We start from the raw sequence: 17,138 nt of genomic DNA on the forward strand, positions 1-17,138 counted from the left end.
TACTTTCCTAAGGCAGTGGCTCCTTGCTGTGGCACAGGTTTGTACTTACATATATCCTGTTCAGTGTTTCCACTGACTAAATTTACCACTAAGCCATTCTGGCTAATTGAGACCAACATTGACTAGCTAGAACTATAGCCATCCAAATTACATATAATTCATCTGTGATTTTGGCCAACTGACAGCTGTATACTCAGGTCCTATGCTACAGTAACAATATGACATTAAACTGGTCCCATAATCATTTCCATTCAAAGTACCGGTAATACATTACCAGGTCCATGGGACATTTGTGATTTTCAAATTTAAGTAGGACCATCCTGAACCACAGATAGTTAGTGGCAATGAAATAAACAACTATTTTTATGGAACAAACTGCTTTCTTTATAAGATTCACAACAAATTTTATTTCCCGTGTGCTTCACACTTATGTGACTTGCACTTTTGTAAATGTATCAAGACGTATCATAAGTATTGCATTATTTACAGGGTAACTTCAAGATGTTTCCTTTCTACCCTTTCCCTTCTGCCTCAGTCATCAAGAGCTTTCAGTTCTCCAATCACAGAGTCTAATTTTTAAACCAACTGTTCACTCTTTTACTTCGTTCATACAGGCAAAAATTGAAACGTTTCAGCGACTTTATTTGTGATTTGTAAACACAGGGGATTAATAGTTTGGGTCCGCTCGTGTCCATACTCACAAAATTAAGCCATTGTTTGATATTTAAGACGTCTTAATGCGCCCTCTCGAGTTCAAAAAGTGTGTATGGCCAAGCATACTGCATAACAAGATGGCTGAAACGAACGACGTCGTACTGGCTGTAAAGAATGTGAAAGAGGCTCCCCACCGAACTATCCAAAATGTTTTTGTGTCGAGTTTGGGTTTTATTCTTTCTAAATTGTGTTCCTACATTCTTATCCGATTGTTTGTGTTAATAAAATGTTTGTTTCGCCTCGCCATAAGCTTTCCTCACACAAACAAAACATTACCGTCCACACTAATCCAAACTTCCCTACAAATATCCGAGGCGAAACAAACATTTTATTAACACAAACAATCGGATAAGAATGTAGGAACACATTTTAAAACGAATCAAACACAAACTTAATGACTCAATCGAATATTTTTGTTCCCAATTAATAAATCAAATATTTATTTATTTATTTCGAACCCCAACACAGATATGATACAGTTAAAAACCATACACATCCGCACTTACAGGAGGATTTTAGTAAAAAATACAAATAACATGATGTTACAGGACAGGAAAGCAAGTTAAAAACAATAGACATGCACAACAAGGACAAAGTAAAAATTCAAAAGCAAATGCTTTTAGCTTTTCTTTTAAAACTCGAAACAGGAATGTTAAAAAGTTGGTAGACATTGATAAAAACTATTATATAGCTTTGGAATGCGATTAAAAGTGAATTGCTAGTAAATTTAACTCTACCACCAGGTTCATGAAATGTCCGTTTCTGTCTAGTTGATCGCCCAGGAATGTGTAAATTAAAAATTGGTTGGCAATCAAGAAGGGCATTAATTGATTTGTGAAGAAAAACAAGGTCAAAATAAGTGCGCCGTTTAGACAGCATTGGTAAATTAAACATAACACACATATCATCATATGAATAATCATCAAACCGTACATTTACAAGATAACACAAATATTTAACAAAGTTACGCTGTACAGCTTCCAGTTTGTCTGAGTACACTTTGTCAATACTATTCCAAACAACTGATGCATACTCGAGTTTAGTTCTAATGAATGTTTTGTAAACCACGAGCAATGCATCCACTGACAACCGTTTGCCAAACCTTTTTAGCATGCCAAGTAGTCTTCGAGCATCAGTGACAATTGAAACAACGTGAGTTGAAAAAGTTAACTTTGTGTCTAGTGTCACGCCTAGGTCACTGTAACTATAAACAGTCTTCAAGTTGTGAGCATCAATATTATAATCCCTCTCAATTGGCAATCTTTTCAATGAAAGACGAAAGTACTACACATTTGTCATAATTAAGGTGCATTTTCCATTTCTCAGACCATGTGGACAAGTAATTGATATCTTCTTGTAACATTGAACAGTCATTCACACTACGTATTATCTTAAACAACTTCAGATCGTCTGCAAAGCCTAAGGAGCCACATTTAAAATTACCAAATATATCATTTAAATAAAGAATGAAACACAGTGGTCCCAGTTGTGACCCCTGCGGAACCCCGGACTTAACTAAGACAGGGTCTGATCTACACCCTTTAACATTAACTACCTGGGATCTATTAGTTAGGTAGCTACTAAACCAGTCAAGGAGGGCGTCTTGTATTCCATACTTACTAAGTTTGTAAACTAAATATTTATGATTTACTTTGTCGAAAGCTTTGGAAAAATCTGTATATATAACATCCAACTGTCTTGTCTCATTAACAGCAATACGAGCTTCATTAAGCAAGACAGATAGATTAGATTCACATGATCGCCCAGGCAAAAAACCATGCTGTTGTTCAGACAAAACACACTTTACATGGTTATATACATGCCTTGAAATCATTTTCTCACACATTTTCGAAACAATTGCCAAAAGGGACACTGGGCGATAATTTCTAACGTTAGTTTTATACCTTCTTGTGTATAGGTACAACCAAAGCTTTCTTCCACTTTGTCGGGAAAACTCCCTCATGGATAGACGATTATATATGAAAGTTAGTGGAATGGAAAGTGCATCAGCAATAGACAATAGACAATCTCAATTCTCGGTTTATGGCAATTTTGTCGACTGATAAAAGTCTTTTCATCTTCAACATTCCATTCTAATTTTACCTACGGTATATAATATCCTAACCTCCTGTGACTTTCCTTCTAAACGTTGATTTGCCTTGAGATGCTGTATTTTATGCCAAACGATGAAAATATATGTGAAGAAATAACCATGTATCAGTCAGTACGGCAGGCGAAACCCGGACGGCCATACCGATTGGAGACAGAGCAGAGTAGATCGAAACGCAAACGGGGTGTTATTATAGGAAAGGCGGTGACTTATTTTACAGCTGAATAAAATGCTGTCTCTGGTTGTGTAAGTCTGTTGATCGAAATATATATTTTGTTCCCAGTTGATTAATCATGGGGGATGGCAGTCTCGATCTCCCCTTTATGGTTCGATATTTACTGACTCGTTCCCTCTCATTTTTGTCAATCAATGAAAGCATTTTCGTCTTCCATATTCAATATTACTTTGACCGATGTTACATCCTGACCTATACTGTCATTAGTTTTGACCGACGTACAAAGATATTGCCCATGCGTCCGGCTGATGAGATGTTTTGCAAAACGGTGAAGAAAGGGGGCCCGGGAGATATCGATGTCAGTCTTTCCGGACTGTTTACATGTAGCTAATAGGGGATATCAAAGGAGATGAATCAGTTAGTTGAATAAAACATAACTTTTCGGACTTATTTTATGTCAATTTTGTCAATGTCGGACTTTTGATTCAAGAGAAACCAGAATCACCTACAGAGATGTCTGTATTAAACACGACGCACAATTGGGAATAGTTTGTTATGCTACTGTCGGTCTCAGTCGTGGTGTCTCTCCCATAAAATTTCGAAGCTATAGGTCTACACTTGTCGTTTCGATTCACAGGTAGCGGTACACCGATGACCAGATATTGTACTGTTCTTAAAACTAGTCTAAGCAATTTTACGACACTGCACTATTTGCCATCGTGTCTCCCCGTGACGTCCTTGAATCTATGGACGTGACCATTGTTTTACTGCGCCCATTAGAGTGTAAACCCCTGTTCGTTACCAGCAGAATACTTTTAAAGTTCTGTACATCAGTGACACTGTGTGTATAAGCCCTAAACCTAGTTAAATTCAATTATGGAAAGGTATTAAAGAATAAAGGGTCGTTACAGTTGCTAAAATTGCGAGAAAAACGGCACTTTTTACTCAAATAGTCCTATTCACAAGCTCTATTGTTTTAAATCACGTCCATGGTGTGCTGTTGATTTTCATTCTTTCGTGCAATTTCATTCGCTTGAAGCAATTATCCTTTCATTTGACTGCTCTGTGGGACTCTTCTGAATATGTGTTTTGGATAAAAAGAACTCTACAGTGAAAGACATAAACTTCGACGGTGATAGGTATACAATATCGGTTCTCGACGGTGATAGGTATACAATATCGGTTCGATGTGTGAAGATATACAGATTACAAGTTATTTTAGAAGTTCTCAAAACCAGTAAAATAATTCTGCGCGCCACTTATTGATAATTTCTTCTTGTGAACGTCCTTGAATCCGTGACCGCGACCATTGTTTTCGAAGTGTTCGACGGTGGATGATCGGTAGATTAATGAAGATATATGTTACTGAACTATCGTGTGATTGTTTACATAGCATGGTTAGGTAATAGACAGTGTTGTCTGTAGAGGCGATACGGCGAAATTCCACGGCCCAAGGGAGCGTACATCGCATGGTTTCTTACAACGAACCATAGACAGAGCCGTCGGTTTCCCATAGCTACTACGTGAAATCCGGCCTCACCGATGTCCCGGGCCGATGTCCCTGTCCTGATTCGGAGAACAACTTTCAAGCTGCGTGTTGAGGTTCAGATGTCCGATTTTTTCATATTCAAAAGGCTAATTGATTTACAGAGAACGCCCGTCTTGTTTTTAGCTTTGACTTAGCGCAAGATGGCAATTGAAAATTCAAAGCCAAATAGCCAGTGGGAAAAAAATAGACGACTCGCTCTCACCAGCGGTCGAGGTCGCAATGAAAAAAAAATCGAAGTCTCTGAAATCGGTATCATTGCTCCGCCATGTTTATTGTTGTTGTACGGCCAGTTTAAAGTCATAGACTTTCTTCAAGGTAAAGTTCATATAATTGCCATACCGCGAAGTTCCCTGTGCATTTCAATATGTCTATTTGGAAGCAAAAGCGCCACGGACATTCGATCGATGGTGATGAACTTTCTCCAGGGCGTGACATGTCACCAGTTACGAACTTTACCGGTTTTCGATACGAAATATGCACTTATCAGCGTTGTTCACGTTGTGTTTTGAGTTTGATATGGAATATAACAGGAAAACACTAACAATTAGAGTGACGATAGAGACCATGCCCGATACGGAAAATTGACATCAACTACTTGCAATGAGCAGTGACCTGAAACTTCAGACTGATATATAAATGTCGACAATATAAAACATTGAAATGCCGGAGAGAGAGAGAGGGAGAGAAAGTTTACGCGGTCGCGAACTGATTATACTCTTTTCGGATATGACTTCGGTGTAGACGATACACAGACATCGAAAATGTACACCTACTTTCCAGAAATTCGACTAATCTTATAATAAAGAGTGGAACAAATCCAAAAGTGTTGGTTGAAGTAAATCTTCAGATGTTGGTTTTCTAAAGTTAGATAATACTTACAGAAATATGGTCGTCATAGTCTTCTTTTAAAAACTATTATCTTCAACCCACGTTTCTTATGATCGGTGATGTCATTTTTTATTATTTTTACAAACTTTCAATGCATCAAACGCTATAAGACTATCTCATCTGCCTGTCAAGGAGTTACAATATATTTCCAAGGGCTGGCACACGATGTCAACTTACGTGTCGTCCGTCGAGCGGCCGGTGGCAGTCTCACAGATTGTTCCGTCTATAATCGCGGCCACTTGATTTTGATGTGACACAACGTGCGTTTGAGGTTTTTACCTTCTCGTGTCTATTTATAGACAGAGAAGGTATTAGAGTTGAAAACCAATATGCTGCTGTCAAGAACTTCCGTCTGTCAAGACTTCCGTCTGTCAAGATCCGTTGACGTCATGCCATTGTGATGGGTCATATCATAAACTGGTGGGAGTGTTCATGGCTCAGGTTGAGGTGTGGGAGAACGATTTTGAGCTATGACAAAATCAAAAGGGACTTAGCGGCATAGCCATAGTGTTAAGCCTTTCTCCAAGGTTTCTTAGTGACTACAATCTATTACAGACTACTGAGCTGACGTTAGGGGTACTCACTTTGTGTTTGCTCACTCTGTGAGCGCTAGTGTTTGGTACTGAGTTGCGTGGATATCCCCTCATGGCCTCACGTGATCTGGGCCTGTTGCATAATCTGCAGAGATGATCATATGCCTCTGAGTCTGAAAACTGTCATTGTGTAAGCCTGTCGGCATTTTCCTTGCATTTTTTCTCATTTAATTTTGCAAAATATCGGCGAGTACCTCAATATTTCAAGATAACCCTTTCTTCCCAATCGTTTCCTGGAGTTTCAGAGTCATATGAACGAAAATGAGTGAAAGTTTTAGACAGAAAATCGGACGTCGGCCATGTTCAATGTTTACAGTACAATCAGAAGTTTACCTGGAGGAATTAACCAACAAACACAGGAGTGTTCATGATGCCCGCCCTCTAGAGGCAGACCCTCCTATATGAAGTACCACATTGATGCTTGTGGAAAGCTTGACCACACAATGGAGCATTTAAACTTTTAGAAAATGACAAACTGAATAAGAAGGTATTCAGAAAATGTCAAATACTGAGGAAAAATGCGCAATATTCAAAATAAACAGGTTAACTGACTGGTCAGCTATAAAAAACAATGAAAATGTTTATGATCAAAAGTTTTTGAGATGCGCACATTTTAACAAATACAGAAATTATTAACATTATAAATATAAGACCAAACTATTTTTTCAGGGATGGGACAGGTTGGAAATGAGGGGTGAGAGACAAAGGCACTCCTATTGCTGCATGTGGATGCAGCCACATCATTTCATTTACAGCATACTTATTCACTGTGTTGTGTTCAAGTTCCATATTGTACTGACTGTCATACAAGGATAACATAAGCAAATCAAATCAAATTAGAAAAGGATCAATGCTGTTGTGTGGATTTTGCTGAACATGGCTGATATTTCGCCCTATATATTTGGTATCCAGCAAAGGCATATTTTGATGTAAAGTCAAAATTAACACTACATTGCTGACAATATATTTTACCGTTTCTGCATGAATTTTCTTTTTTAAATTATAGTATATTAGTACTTCAAACAGATTAACAGTTATCATGATGTCACCCATAATTTTACATCACAAAGACTGTAATTCTGCCATTTTTTTTTGTTTTTCAGTCATTTTATAAATTTTGCACTGCACAAGATGATTGAACAAATTGCAATGTTTGAATTTGTAAACTCAAAGAATAAAAATCCTTTTGTCACAAATTAAATTATTTTTTGAAAAGAAATTTACTCTTAAACACTTTAGCATATATTCTTTACACGGTCATGTATTTCAAGGAAAATACGCCTATTAAAAACATTAATTTCTTCACTTTCAATTTTTTTCAATACTATGACAATTATCAGCCATGAGGTTATACAAACACAAGACCAGATAAGCGTTTTCATCATTTCCACAGGACTCTTTGGAAAATCCATTAAAAACAGTTAAAAGTGACTGGAAATGATCACTTGGTATACATTTAATTTACAGATGCCAGGTTGTGTATTTCACATGCACTCAGGTCAGTAAGGAAGTGCGTCATTACTATTTTGGACTGTTAATTCTTATTTCTGAATTGTTTAACTTTTTTCCACATTGAACTATCTTTATAGGCAGTTTATACTGTAGCTTAGAATTTTTTTGATTGATGTATTAAATCATCTTTGGGTTCTTGGGGTCCATATCCCACCTCATGCCCCTACATCATCAACTATTTACCAACAACTCCATGCCAACAACCAATTACCTGACCTGGCCACACATTAGAGAAGGTACAGCGTCATTGACGGTATTTTTTTGTTACGAAATTTGTCGACCTCACAAAATTTCACAGTCCATGCTTTGAAGCAGTCTCAACATGGCAAACATGTCTCGCTTAAATTTCATCCTCGTCGTTCCAAATAAATTCGACCACTAAATTATTTCGGCAGTTTTAATTTCCTATTAATTCGACGTTTTTCAAATCGTAATGAATTTTTCTGGTCGAATTGATAGGGTTTTTGGTAGCAAGCTTATCTCTTCGTCGGACCAGTATACCGCAAGATGTAGTACTGTGTTCAGCAGCCATGGCGAAAGTGAATATTGTATATTGGTTGTTGTTTGTTTATGTTACAAATACCTGTCGCGTGAGGGCGTTTGAAACGCTTCTGAAGCGGCTCAGTCTGTCCACACAGCGATTTGCGGATAGAGTTAATCCCTACAACGGCTCTGGTCGGGCCGACTAAACCGTCTCAAATCTGAAACGCTTCAGAACCACTTCGGAGTGTCCACACATAACTTTCTGTGTCAGTATTGGCCCAGAACCGTTTCAGAGACGTTTCAATGGCCTGTGTATGAACGGCATATTTGAGAAGGTGTACTGCAGATAATCACATTTTGTACACTAGGTGTAAACAGTCGCCTCTTTCTATTGGTAGTCCAAACAATGAATGCTTTAATTTCAAAATCAAACTGGGTGTATAGGAATAAATTGCGAGACTGGAGAGAGAAAGTGACGCTTTCCCGCAATTTGTGAGAATCTCTTGTCAATTCTCACAGCTACCAGTGAGAATTCAAAAGTTCTCACCGATGAGTACTGAGAAATGTACTTTGGTGAGATAATAGATTCTCACCAGTTAGAATGGAAATTCTCACTAAGCACTGTGAGAATGGTAATTTTTAAGGTGAGAATGAACCAGACTCACCATTCATTGGTGAGAATCAGACTTGTTGTTCACTGGTGTGAAACAATCTGGTTAATTCTCGCAAGTGAACAATGAGTCTGGTTGATTCTCACCAGTAAATGATTAGTCTTGTTGATTCTCACTGTAAAAATTACCATTCTCACAGTGCTTAGAGAGAATTTCCATTCCCATCGGTGAGAATCTATTATCTCATCAAGAAGTGCATTTCTCAGTGCTCAATGGTGAGAATTAAACTATTCTCACCGATAGCAGTGAGAATGGCAATTAAGAGATTCTCACCAATTGTGAGAAAGCGTCACTCTCGTTCCAGTCTCACAATTTTTTTCCTATAATGGCCACTTGATGTCTTACAGAAAAAAAAATGATTCTTCTCTTATTCAAACACTAGCCATGGAAATTCAACAAACTATTCCTGGTACACTTTCATTTTTTGTAACTAGTCCTACCCTGCAACTCTGCGGACAACCTGTGCAATTATCGTTTTTGCTTACTTGTAATCGAACACGACTTAGCATGTCGCAGTGTGCTGCTTGTTGTTCAGCGTGGTAAACATTCAACTGGACAATATCCTGGGCAATATCTTCATGCAAATATTATGACCTATGCCTATCCACAATACAGTGTTACTCAGTACTGGTACACATCATGGCAGAAGGTGACCGCTGCCTATCCACAAATACATGTACACGGTATGGAAGATGACCCAGGCCTACATGCACACGGTATGGAATATGTCCCAGGCCTTAGCCTCAATCCAAATGCATTCACATGGTATGGAAGATGGCACAGACATAACCAAAATACACATAATATATGCAACGGAAGATGACCTAGGCCAATCCACAATACGCATACATGCACACAGTATGTACATGTAAGATGACTTAGGCCTATGTAGAATACATAATGGGAGATGACCAATGTCTATCATCAATACAAACAGTCTGTACCTGTATTGTATTCAGGATAGGCCTGTATCATCTTCAATAATGTGTATCTGTATTTGTATTCATGATAGGCCTGGGTCATCTTCAACTATTAATGTTTACCTGTATTTTATTGTATTGTATTCAGGATAGGCCTGGGTCATCTTCAACAATGTTTACCTGTATTGTATTGTATTGTATTGTATTGTATTGTATTGTATTGTATTGTATTGTATTGTATTGTATTGTATTGTATTGTATTGTATTGTATTGTATTCAGGAAAGGCCTGGGTCATCTTCAATAAAAACACTGTACCTGTATTTGTAATTGTATTCTGGATAGGCCTGGGTCATCTTCAATAATGTGTACCTGTATTTGTATTCTGGATTGCCCAGGATCATCTCCATAGCGTGTACATGTATTTGTTTATGGTTGACCGGGGTCACCTGCAATGCTGAGTAATTGTATTGTGGATAGACCTGGGTCATCTTATTTAGAATGTTTACATGTGTGTAATGCTTATCATCATTAGGGTTAAGGACATTATGAGTGTTTGCAATTCATTAACATCCCATCATCAAATGTATTTTAATCATTCAGGTTATCATTGTCATTTAAAGAGTTAGTAATCATGAGTCTATCTGTTTACAATTCAGGATCAGCAGTGAATGCTGCAATGTCAAGGATGAGAAATGCCATTGCCTTGACAAAGAGCAGTAAAGAACAAAGTGGAGGGCTTTGAATAGGACTTTGCCATGACATTTACAATGAAAGATGAATGGAAATGATCAAACAACAGGTAAGTTTTTTCCTTTTCAGTCCTTACTCCAAGTATATAAACACAGGTTCACTGATACATTTCTGTATTTTAATTGTCTTTATATAGCTAGCATGTTTACGATTACAAGAATACTAATTAGAAACACAGGTTCACTGATACATTTCTGTATTTTAATTGACATTGCCAGCAGCAACTATGTAGGTGCATCAGCTTAACACTAATCCATCCAGATACTATACACAGCATACATGTTACAGCAATTCTCATTCTTAAACTGCACAGGACATTGGTTGAGCAAGAAGAAAATGGTGTGGTTGAGATGTCTACGTTAGAGAAATATGTATATAGCGGAGAGAAAAATAAATTTGTTTTTTTTACACAAGAATTCTTTGATATTTAACACACAAATAAACTAACTTTTTGTGAAGAGAAATTATATATTTTATGTTCCATGATTGGTCCATGATTGTCTTCCATGAGTTTATTATTATTACTATGTTAGGGAACAGGTGTGTATATCCATGCAGAAGAGGAAGCAAGATAAATCCAAAACCGACTTTAAGGCAGCATTTTACCACGCAAAGAAAGGAACCAGCTACCAGGGACAGTTTTCTCAAGATGAAGACAGTGGGATTGCACCTCCATTTGGTAGAGGATTTCCTATTAGTCAGTATGGTGGACAGACGTGAACCCTTACACTGCTCAGCACACAGATTGTATGTACATGTATGTTAGGATCAAAAACTCCTAAACCACTACACCTACCACAGACAAACAGTGGGCAACTTAACAGATATAACCCGCAATACTAAGCATCATCATATTACAGCTTGTACACAGAACTGTTTAAGGTAGTCCAGCTCAAAGAGAGGAAAAATTCAACTTTCAGAGCACTGAGAAAACACAATTATTATTTCATGCCTCCCCTCAGTATCATGGTGATCTCAGTAGTATAATAACAACAGTGTGCGAAATTAAGAGAAAATAGCTTCAGGTCATAAGGACCTGCACCAAGCTAAAGCTTTAGGTCCTTTCAGAAAACTGTCGGTCCTCAATAAATGCAGTTGTTAACGACCATTAAAGTCAACTTCTCCACCAATTCTATGCTTTTGAATGTTGTAATATTTACTTGTTCATGCCTATTATCAATAGAGTCAGCAAATATTTACTCCAAAAGACTATTGTTCACATATATTGCAGAATAGTGTAGCTGAATGATCATGAAATATTCATCCACATGATCTGGAATCTGAGAAAGATCACAGCCGTCATCTTCCTCACTGTCATGCGCACACATTTATCAATGTTTTCCACCACGGGAGGGGGGACTATGGGACTAACAGGAGAATTTGACCTTTTTTCTAGCCATGTCAAATCCCCCACTCTCGGACTATAAAATGATGTCAAACACCCAGGGGCCGGGGAATACAGGCTCATGCACTGGCTACATGTGGCTGATGAAAGCGAGAAAGTTTGTCTCTTATGACTTTCTATGGGGGTGGTGTTCTCTACATTGCTGTGTACAATTGTACACTACACCAGGGCATGTGATATTGTGATTTGAAAATGGTTGGCGAGCTGAAAATCACTTCTGAAATAAGCCAACGTGAGTGGTAGAAGAGTGAGTGAATAACTTAGTACCCTGAAAACAGTCATGAGTAAGGGGAGTGTATGGATAATTTTTTTATGCAAACATTGATCACTACGACTTTTTTTATTGTAACGTAAAACAGAAGGGAGAAAATACTTGGTATGTATTTTGATATGACATATGGATCGATTACTTTCAAAATTTTTCAAAACAAATACTTAAATGTGGCCTCCGTTGCATTCATGAAGATACAGATGAATGTATACTTTTTAATTAAAAGGACAAGTGTCATAACTTTTTCTCGATTATAGAAATTGCAGACAACATGAATGGCACACGTCGCCACTCGCGGAATGAATGCATATTAAATTTGCTGATCAAAAGTTTTGCCTGAGCGAGTGCTGGGTCTCATCGCCCTTTAAAGCTTTAAGTTATTAAAATGACTCTGAAAAGTTTGACAGATACTCGATACTGCTTGAAACCATCGACACGATCAGTAAATGATACCGTAAAATCTTAAAAGACGTATTTTTTGCGACATTTAGGCCTACGTATACAGTCCAGGATGACGGTGAGTTTTGCCTGCCTGTCGTAAAACGGTATACATCGAAACAATTTGAAGCCCTACTCTCGGCCTCTGAGAGTATACACGACGGATCGTGCAACTCGACAAAACTGTTAATGATAAGGCCGCTCTGTTTTATAAAATGTACACTTGTTATCACGATATATCGTGGTAACAGTCGGCCTTGTGAACTTTGGTTGAAGACCAACGAGCAAGCAAGATGTTCTAGCGGTCCACAAACAAACGCAGCGAAACATGAACTTGACTGTCGACTGCAGGTAGCACAATTGGGCTGTCATGTAACATCTAGTCCTTGTATCGGGCGTAGTTCAAAACCATAGAGGTAAAAAAAATACCTCGATGTTCAAAACCAAATTTATTTAGTCGACAGCACTGTTCTCGTAGTAGGTTTTTGTCTTAAACTCTTCTATGAGCCATTTATGTTGTGAACGCTTCAATGGAAAATCAAAGCAAAGAAAACGGAGTCAGTTTGATAAAATGAAGGGCTGTATTATGTACATTTGTGTACATGTAATTCCGAACACTTAAAGTGTAGAACTAGCGAAGTGATACTGGGTGTTGTTATCATATGACACAGATATATGCTAACATTACCAGGGTTACACTCACTAGACGAGTATTATTATAATATTCTGTCACATTGTTGCATCGAAATCAATCCATTCCATTGCTAGAATCTGCATGCACGGACGTTTTAAATTCATACTGATCTGAATGTAAGCAGCTGCATCGTGCTATGCGCGTCGATCGGAGGGATAAGACTCTTCGTAAATGTAAAAAGTCGCAAGACAAAAAATTACTATGTTGCGACATTGTCAACCCCCCCCCCCCTTCCCTGTCTGGCGTTCCATAGAAATCGAATTCCACACTACCAGGACACAAAGTGCGATCAATATCCACTGTTACCCCGCACTCCCACTGTGGAAAACATTGATACAGCGCTTGTCTTTTTAGTGTGGAGTTTCAGGGTTTGGCACACACTGGTTTCTTGACTGTAACGTACAAGTTGTTGTACTCCGACACACAAACATCAAAGGATGCGTCGATTGCCGCACGTTCTCTTATCATGCACAATGTTACGGAGCTATAACACTGTAGCAGAACTTTTACCTATGAGTGACAGTAATCTTTCCCAATACAGGCGTATGATTGGTTCAAACCTTCGGAGTCTCGGTCAAACACACCGGAAGACTATTCCACTTAACATCAAGGGATGTGATTTGCACTAAAGGGCGTGATTTTTACCGGGAATATTAAAATAAATGCAAAAATTGAAGCTATTTGTTATGAAATTGACTAAACATTTATTTGTATTGTACCCTGAAGGGTAACACTCACTCAGTGTAGCCAGGTTTGACTTCCATAACGGAAACCACCTGTGTATTCAGTGTTCATCAAAACTTGCACATGAAAACTTGTTCCCGCCAAACTTTGCTCTCGAGAGCAGCGGCGCAGATAGGCAGGCACAGATTGAACTCATTGCAATAAACAAGCATGAGTCTCGTACCAAGTCCAAGTCCAATACAGGGGAAAACGCAGACATTTTACACAACCCTTTTGGACTCGTACCTCGTGTCCTAATTAACAGACGTTTGCATGGATGTGGCTAAGAAGTTTGTGCACTGGCATCTCTGCTACACGAATAAAGTGCGCCGCGTACCGGAGTTCAAATCCAAACCGTGCGGGTAAATTTGACATATGTGTTTTGGTTATTTTTCATCCGGGGGGGGAGGGGGTCATCAAATTTTTCGTCTGACAAAGGGGGGGGGTCATCTTTTTTCACGAAAAATGCAGGGGGTCTATATTTTTTTGAACACCGGCGACAAGATTTTGCCGGCCCCAAGGCCGTAAAAACTGAACGGTCCCTAACAGGAGGGCTTCTCAAATTTGATGGCTTCTATGAACTGAACTTCAAAGTCCAGAACACTCTTTGTCGACCACGGCTGATAGTTTCTAGGGGATTTACTGAACCGGTCTTGCAAAAATGTACCCAAATCTTCTTTTAATACGGTCGTTGCTGCCAATCGCAATTTCTTCGCTGTTTGTACATATGATCCACGAGGTACAAAACCAGTCGCCTTATCACCACCTATCTCCTCTATTTCGTGAACTACTTATTGCCGGAGATCACTGCTGGTTGCCTTTCCACGGGTGTAGGTTCTTCCCCGTGTATTTTGCATTATTTCGATAGATTACTCCAAGGCAATAGCTATACGAAGATACGACGATCAAACGTGGGTCTTTTTCTGTTCAGACCGACAGTTGTGACCGTTAAAACAACTCGCTTAAATTTGCATGCAACAACACTGCACTGTGCGGCATTCTCAGACGAAGACAGAAATGAAAACGTGTCGTCTGTCTTGGATAAAATGTTGCATTTCCGTCTGGTATTTTCTTTGTGTCGAACTGTAAACCTTGGCTGTGCCAAACAAAAAATCCGTGTGTGCCAAACCCTGAAACTCCACACTAAAATGACAAGCGCTGTAGGTGCATTGACATTCAAGTCTGAATCACATGATTCAAAGTCAATCATCATCTGCATCTGTTACAGGTCTTGACGGAGAAATTTTCACCATTTATTCCAAATTTCAGTCGGTCATAAGGACCGACATGTTGCCAAAAACTTTCGGCCCGACGAGAAATCTGTCGGTCTCGGACCGTCGGACCGACGTTAATTTCGCACACTGAATAACAAACCTGTAGGTAATTGTTACTTGTGATGATTGTTTATAAACATTCCATTATCACTTTTTCTGCTCCAGAGGTGTACATGTCAATCAGGACCCAGATTTACATATACTGGTCAATAACATTGCAATGTGCACATGTATGATATATATAGGTACTTTGTTTCCCAGTAAGCTTTCAGAAGAAGAACAAGAAACTAGAGTTGATATTAAAAAAATTGTGAAAAATTCATCAAAAGATACAGCTACACTGCAGCCCAAATTTCATTGGGAGCTGTCATTATTTACAGCCTGGGGGGGGATGTTGGAGGAATTTTGTCGGAAACTCTAAAATTTCAAGTACCCGCCCCCCAAACCATGATGAATTTGAGTAACCCCCTCTCTCTTACATGGAAATTTTGACTGACCCCCCCCCCACACTCACTTTTGAAAACTTGAATTTCAATACATGTATTTCTATAATTTACATAAATACAGCAATAGTAAAGACCATTCAAATCCTAGTGTACCCTGCTAGATAATCATTGGTTATCTCATGACGGTTGAAAAAGGTGAAACCAACAAAATGAAATTCAAAGTCACAACAAAACATAGATGTCAAAGGTCACACTATAACCAGTATACAACTACATACAGTATTGTTTAATATGGATGGTATCATAACAGGGTCCTCACTGGGATATCTGACAGGGTAGACTTTGAAAGTACTGATTGAAGAACATGCGGAAGGCTGATGGGGAAAGTGTCCGACGGGCTTGCTCCTCTCCCTTGCATGGAAATATTTGAGAAATTGTAGTGTGCATTGGTGCAGTTTGGCGTAATCTCAGGGGTGTTTTCAATGTGTAATTTTACTGAGTAAAATTTGTAGAAATTGATGTGTGAAGTGGTGCAATCTGAGAGGTACGTGTTTCAATACATTTTGCACCAAAAATTGAGTAACCGCCTTCTTTCTCTCAACATTTTGAGTAACCCCCCCTATAGCTTTCAATTTTTGAGTGACCCCCTTCACATTCCTCTGACCCCCCCCCCCCCCCAGGCTGTAAACAATGATGGCTTCCAAGGAGATATATCTTCAAGCTTGTGCGATATGGATTTCAGGCAATGTCAACTTGTGGACAGGGTACAGAGATTTATGTTGCAGATTATTGCAAATTGGACTAACTCGTGAATACAGTACATGAAGTCCCATTCCATTATCAAGAGCAAAAGCTCAAAACTACATCTGAAACTTGCTTTGGAGATCAAAACTATTGCTTGCAATAAGTAAAAATTCATGTTATCAGAAAATCACAAGCACACCTTTAGCAGTCTGACAAGCTTATGAAAAATAGATATTTACAAGTATATATGTTATCAGTACTTGTTTACTTGTATTCCAAGGAATATAACTTTAAAAAGAACAGACATGGAATCAAATGGTTAAATTCTATTTTAGCTCTGCAGTTAGTGTGAATGAGCTTATTTTTAGCTACTATAGTCTATAGAAGCTATTGGGATGGGTATCCGTCCGGCGTCTGTATGTATGTATGTATGTATGTATGTATGTATGTATGTATGTATGTATGTATGTATGTATGTATGTATGTATGTATGTATGTATGTATGTATGTATGTATGTATGTATGTATGTATGTATGTATGTATGTATGTATGTATGTATGTATGTATGTACGTATGTACGTACGTACGTACTTACGTACGTACGTACGTATGTATGTATGTATGTATGTATGTATGTATATGTACCTGTATGTCTAATTGTGAGGCGTCCGTCCTCTCAAATATCTTGAGAACCACCATACTTACTGATTTGATATTTGTTGTGTAGATGATTTATATGATTTTGAGAAACCAATTTTTTCAATTTTTTGATATTG

The 17,138-nt window shown here is 38.4% G+C and overlaps 3 long non-coding RNA genes across 3 annotated transcripts in view; 2 read left to right on the top strand and 1 right to left on the bottom strand.

Annotated features, from left to right (window-relative positions):
• LOC139132468 (uncharacterized) overlaps nucleotides 1–17,138 on the bottom strand; it is a 179,499-nt gene that overhangs the window by 139,692 nt on the left and 22,669 nt on the right. The window lies entirely within an intron of this gene.
• On the top strand, nucleotides 20–11,353 carry LOC139132942 (uncharacterized). Its single transcript, XR_011552496.1, has 3 exons — nucleotides 20–37; nucleotides 10,273–10,415; nucleotides 10,900–11,353. It is a non-coding gene; the product is annotated as an uncharacterized lncRNA (long non-coding RNA).
• On the top strand, nucleotides 15,272–16,703 carry LOC139132943 (uncharacterized). The gene is made up of 2 exons (XR_011552497.1): nucleotides 15,272–15,534; nucleotides 16,298–16,703. It is a non-coding gene; the product is annotated as an uncharacterized lncRNA (long non-coding RNA).

The sequence above is a fragment of the Ptychodera flava genome, chromosome 5, assembly GCF_041260155.1.
Source record: "Ptychodera flava strain L36383 chromosome 5, AS_Pfla_20210202, whole genome shotgun sequence".
Lineage (NCBI taxonomy): Eukaryota > Metazoa > Hemichordata > Enteropneusta > Ptychoderidae > Ptychodera > Ptychodera flava.